Here is a 6,309-nt window from a genome sequence, read left to right on the forward strand (position 1 = left end):
AATTTTCTGGTCCACGTCTTCTTATAACGGTCATCCCGATATTCGGTATTTTGATGATTTTAGCGAATTCATTAACCGGAATTGTTTCAAATTCGGCATTTGAAGTTCGTAATGGATACCACAGTCTAAGACAGAAAATTGTTTGCGCAGGTCCACGTCTTCGTATAGCCCCCATATAACGGTCATCCCGATATTCGGTATTTTGATGATTTTAGCGAATTCATTAACCGGATTCTTTAAAATTTGGTATTTAAAGTTCATAATGGATACTACAGCCTAAGACAGAAAATTGTATGTGAAGATCCACGTCTTCGTATAGCCCCCATAAAACGGTACCTCCCGATATTCGGTATTTTGATGATTTTAGTGACATTATTCACCGGAATTTTTTCAAATTTTGTAATTAAAGTTCGTACAGACAGAATTGTACAGATCTGTACAGATCTTCGTATAGCCCCCACATAACAGCAATCCCGATACTCGTATTTTGATGATTTTAGCGACATTATTCACATTATTAGCAAATTTGTTGACCGGAATTGTTTCAAATTTAGTATTTGAAGTTCGTTATCGATAGTACAGCCTAAGACAAAAAATTGCCTGTGCAGGTCCACGTCTTCGTATAGCCCCCATATAACGGTACCTCCCCATATTTGGTATGTTAATGATTTTAGCGACATTATTCACCGGAATTTTTTCAAATTTGGTACTATAAGTTCGTAATGGATAGTACAGCCTAAGACAGAAAATTGTCTGTACAGATCTTCGTATAGCCCCCACATAACGGTAATCCCGATACTCGTAATTTGATGATTTAAGCAACATTATTCACCGGATTTTTTTCAAATTTTGTGTTTAAAGTTTGTAATGGATAGTACAGACAGAATTGACAGAAAATTGTCTATACAAGTTCACGTTTTCGTATAGCCCCCATAAAACGGTTCCTCCCGATATTCGGTATTTTGATGACTTTAGCAAATTTATTCACCGGAATTGTTTCAAATTTGAAGTTCGTAATGGATAGTACAGCCTAAGACAGAAAATTGTCTGTGCAGGCCCATGTCTACACATATTCCCTATATAAAGGTACCTCACGATATTCGGTATTTTGATGATTTTAGCGAATTCATTAGCCGAAATTGTGTAAAATTTGGTATTTGAAGTTCGTAATGGATATTACAGCCTAAGACAGAAAATTGTCTGGTTCACGTCTTCTTATAACGGTACCTCCCGATATTCGGTATTTTGATGATTTTAGCGACAATATTCACCGGAATTTTTTTCACATTTGGTACTTGAAGTTAGTAGTGGATACTACAGTCTTAGACAGAAAATTGTCAGTGCAGGTCCACGTCTGACACTATTCACCGGAATTGTTTCAAATTTGGTATTTGAAGTTCGTAATTATTTATTTACCGGAATTGTTTCAAATTTGGTATTTGAAGTTCGTAATGGTTAGTACATCCTAATACAGAAAATTGTCTGTTCAGGTCCACGTCTTCGTATAGCCCCTATATAACGGTAAAACCCGATATTCGATATTTTGATGATTTTAGCGACATTTTTCACCGTAATTGTTTCAAATTTGGTATTTGAAGTTCGTCATGGATACTACTTTCTAAGACAGAGAATTGTCTGTGCAGGTCCATGTCGTCGTATAGCCCCCATATGACGGTACCTTCCGATATTCGGTATTTTGATGATTTTGGCGACTTTATTCACCGGAATTATTTCTAATTTGGAATTTGAAGTTCGTAATGGCTAGTACAGCCTAAAACAGAAAATTGTCTTTGCAGGTCCACGTCTTCGTATAGCCCTCATACAACGGTCATCCCGATATTCGGTATTTTGATGATTTTAGCGAATTAATTAACCGGAATTGTTTCAAATTTGGTATTTGAATTTCGTAATGGATACTACAGCCTAAGACAGAAAATTGTCTGTGCAGATCCACGTTTTCGTACGGCCCCCATAAAACGGTACCTCCCGATATTCGGTATTTTGATAATTTTCGCGAATTCATTAAGCGAAATTGTTTAAAATTTGGTATTTGAAGTTCGTAATGGATATTACAGCCTATGACAGAAAATTTTCTGGTCCACGTCTTCTTATAACGGTCATCCCGATGTTTGGTATTTTGATGATTTTAGCGAATTCATTAACCGGAATTGTTTCAAATTTGGCATTTGAAGTTCGTAATGGATACCACAGTCTAAGACAGAAAATTGTCTGTGCAGGTCCACGTCTTCGTATAGCCCCCCTATAACGGTCATCCCGATATTCGGTATTTTGATGATTTTAGCGAATTCATTAACCGGATTCTTTAAAATTTGGTGTTTAAAGTTCATAATGGATACTACAGCCTAAGATAAAAAATTGTCTGTGAAGATCCACGTCTTCGTATAGCCCCCATATAACGGTCATACCGATACTCGGTATTTTGATGATTGTAGCAAATTTATTCACTGGAATTGTTTCCAATTTGTTATTTGACGGTCGTAATGGATACTACAGCTTAAAACAGAAAATTGTCTGTGCAGGTCCGCGTCTTCATATAGGCCCCATACAACGGTACCTCCTAAGACAGAAAATTGTCTATGCAGGTACACGTTTTCGTATAGCCACCATATAACCGTACCTCCCGATATTCGGTATTTTGATGATTTTAGCGAATTTATTCACCGGAATTGTTTCAAATTTGGCATTTGAAGTTCGTAATGGCTACTACAGTCTAAGACAGAAAATTGTCAGGGCATGTCCACGTCTTCTTAAAACTGTACCTCTCGATATTTTGTACTTTGATGATTTTAGCAAATTTATTTACCGGAATTGTTTCAAATTTGGTATTTGAAGTTCGTAATGGTTAGTACAGCCTAAGACAGAAAATTGTCTGTTCAGGTCCACGTCTTCGTATAGCCAATATATAACGGTAAAACCCGATATTTGGTATTTTGATGATTTTAGCGACATTATTCACCGAATTGTTTCAAATATGGTACTTGAGGTTAGTAATGGATACTACAGTCTAAGACAGAAAATTGTCTGTGGAGGTCCACGTCTTTTTATAACGGTGCCTCCCGATATTCAGTATTTTGATGATTTTAACAAATTTATTCAGCGGATCTGTTTCAAATTTGGTATTTGAAGTTCGTAATGGATAGTAATGCCTAAGACATAAAATTGCCTGTGCTGGTTCACGTCTTCGTATAGCCCCCATATTACGGTACCTTCCGATATTCGGTATTTTGATGATTTTGGCGACATCATTCACCGGAATTATCTCAAATTTGGTATTTGAAGATCGTAATCGCTAGTACAGCCTAAGCCAGAAAATTGTCTTTGCAGGTCCACGTCTTCGTATAGCCAATATATAACGGTAAATCCCGATATTTGGTATTTTGATGATTTTAGCGACATTATTCACCGAATTGTTTCAAATATGGTACTTGAGGTTAGTAATGGATACTACAGTCTAAGACAGAAAATTGTCTGTGGAGGTCCACGTCTTTTTATAACGGTGCCTCCCGATATTCAGTATTTTGATGATTTTAACAAATTTATTCAGCGGATCTGTTTCAAATTTGGTATTTGAAGTTCGTAATGGATAGTAATGCCTAAGACATAAAATTGCCTGTGCTGGTTCACGTCTTCGTATAGCCCCCATATGACGGTACCTTCCGATATTCGGTATTTTGATGATTTTGGCGACATTATTCACCGGAATTATTTCTAATTTGGAATTTGAAGTTCGTAATGGCTAGTACAGCCTAAAACAGAAAATTGTCTTTGCAGGTCCACGTCTTCGTATAGCTCCCATATGTCAACCCGATATTCGGTATTTTGATGATTTTGGCGACATTATTCACTGGAATTGTTTCCAATTTATTATTTGACGTTCGTAATGGATACTACAGCTTAAAACAGAAAATTGTCTGTGCAGGTCCGCGTCTTCATATAGGCCCCATACAACGGTACCTCCTAAGACAGAAAATTGTCAGGGCATGTCCACGTCTTCTTAAAACTGTTCCTCTCGATATTTTGTACTTTGATGATTTTAGCAAATCTATTTACCGGAATTGTTTCAAATTTGGTATTTGAAGTTCGTAATGGTTAGTACAGCCTAAGACCGAAAATTATCTGTGCAGGTCCACATCTTCATATAGGCCCCATACAACGGTACCTACCGATATTCGGCATTTCGATGATTTTATCGATTTCATTAACCGGAATTCTTTCAAATTTGGTATTTAAAGTTCATAATGGATACTACAGTCTTAGATAGAAAATTGTCTTTGCAGATCCACGTTTTCGTACAGCCCCCATATAACGGTACCTCTCTATATTCAACATTTTGATGATTTTGGCGACATATTCACCGGAATCGTTTCGAATTTGCTATTTCAAGTTCGTAATGACAGAAAATTGTCTATGCAGGTTCATGTCTTCGTATAGCCCCCATATAACGGTTATCCCGATATTCGGTATTTTGATCATTTTAGCGAATTCATTAACCGGATTCTTTCAAATTTGGTATGTAAAGTTCATAATGGATACTACAGCCTAAGACAGAAAATTGTCTGTGAAGATCCACGTCTTCGTATAGCCCCCATATAACGGTACCTCACGATATTCGGTATTTTGATGATTTTGGCGACATTATTCACCGGAATTAGTAGAGTGTTTATGGGGATGTTGGGAATTCACCACGATTTACCACGGCAAATTCTATTGGGGATGTTGATTGTGGGAAGTTCATCACGGTGAATTTTAATGGGGATGTTGTCTTGGGAATTGTACCACGGCAAATTCTATTGGGGATGTTGATTGGGGGAAATTTAGCACGGTGAATTTTAATGGGGATGTTGTCTTGGGAATTGTACCACGGAAAATTTAATTGGGGATGCTGTCTTTTGAATTGTACCACGGCAAATTATATTGGGGATGTTGTCTTTTGAATTGTACCACTGCAAATGTTATTGGGGCTGTTGGCGTTGGCGTTGCTAGTTTTAATATGAACTACTAGATGGCGCTAACTTTAGCGCAGACACAATCCAAAACTGTGTATGGGATGGTGAAATTTCAAGCTTTAATATTAACCACTAGCATAGACACCCTCCGAAGCAACTGTATTATGATCATATCGAATGGGGCTAAAGAGATTCACCATGTGAGAAGTGAATATAGCAGAAACACATCTGAAAGTGGTAAGTATCCTAGAAAATCATTTTGTCTAGATGGCTCTCAGAATGCTTTTGTATAGTCAACATGCTGATAACTGCAGTCAAATGTGCTTATCAATTTATTTGAAAACAAATATTTCAAGAAATCGACTTCAATAAATGTGATATATTATAGAAGAGTTTCAATTGACAAATATCCTACAATTATTGATATTTCAGGGGTTTTAATTTCAGCACAGATGAAAATATAAATGAAAATAAAGACAAAGAAATGCTCTCACCGTTTATTGTTGTGAAAAGTACGTAATGACATCGAAAAACACCGGAATAGTCAAGTGAAATTCTTGAAAAACGATAACATGTGTTTTCGAAGTCGAGTGGGTTGAACGCGTAAATCAGCATGTTGGCTATGCAAAACATGATGAGATAAAAAGACAAAACTAACTTTTCGTTGTCCTTATTTTAATTTGTCTATAATTTTAGTGAGTCCTATCTATACTAACCATAAATTATGTTGTAGCATAGACACACTCCAAAACTATTGAAATATGATCATATCGAATGGGGCTAGAGAGATCCACCATATGAGAAGTGAATATTGCAGAGACAAATTTGGTTTGTCCAGATGGCTCTCCAGTCATTTCCCTCGAAACGATATAGGCGACATCTAACCACCAATTAATGTTGTAGCATATACACACTAAAAAAATGCTGCTGTAGCCAATCACAGCAAATTCTTCTTGTGTGGACAGGCATTTTGATACATTATATCGATCGCTTTTTGATATTTTTGTCGATGAAGACTTTGTTTACATTGTGTAGCAATTTGAGAGAATTGAAACTGAAAGAGTTTCATGACAAACCATGCATCAATTCGGTATTGAAGATTGAAGGGATTTGAAGAAGGAAACACCATTGTTTACATTAACTAACGATTGGATTTCTGTGAAATGGATATGAGAATTTGGGGGAAGCGTTGTTGCAGAGTTTCATGACAAATTCTGTATCAACGATAGATTGGAGCATGAATGAGAACATGCTTAATTATGCTCAAAATTAAAAACTCTAGTAACTCTGTAATATTGTGAAATTCGCGTTAAATATTCGTATATATAGAAGACAATTTAAG

Source organism: Musca domestica, unplaced genomic scaffold (genome assembly GCF_030504385.1).
Source record: "Musca domestica strain aabys unplaced genomic scaffold, Musca_domestica.polishedcontigs.V.1.1 28, whole genome shotgun sequence".
Lineage (NCBI taxonomy): Eukaryota > Metazoa > Arthropoda > Insecta > Diptera > Muscidae > Musca > Musca domestica.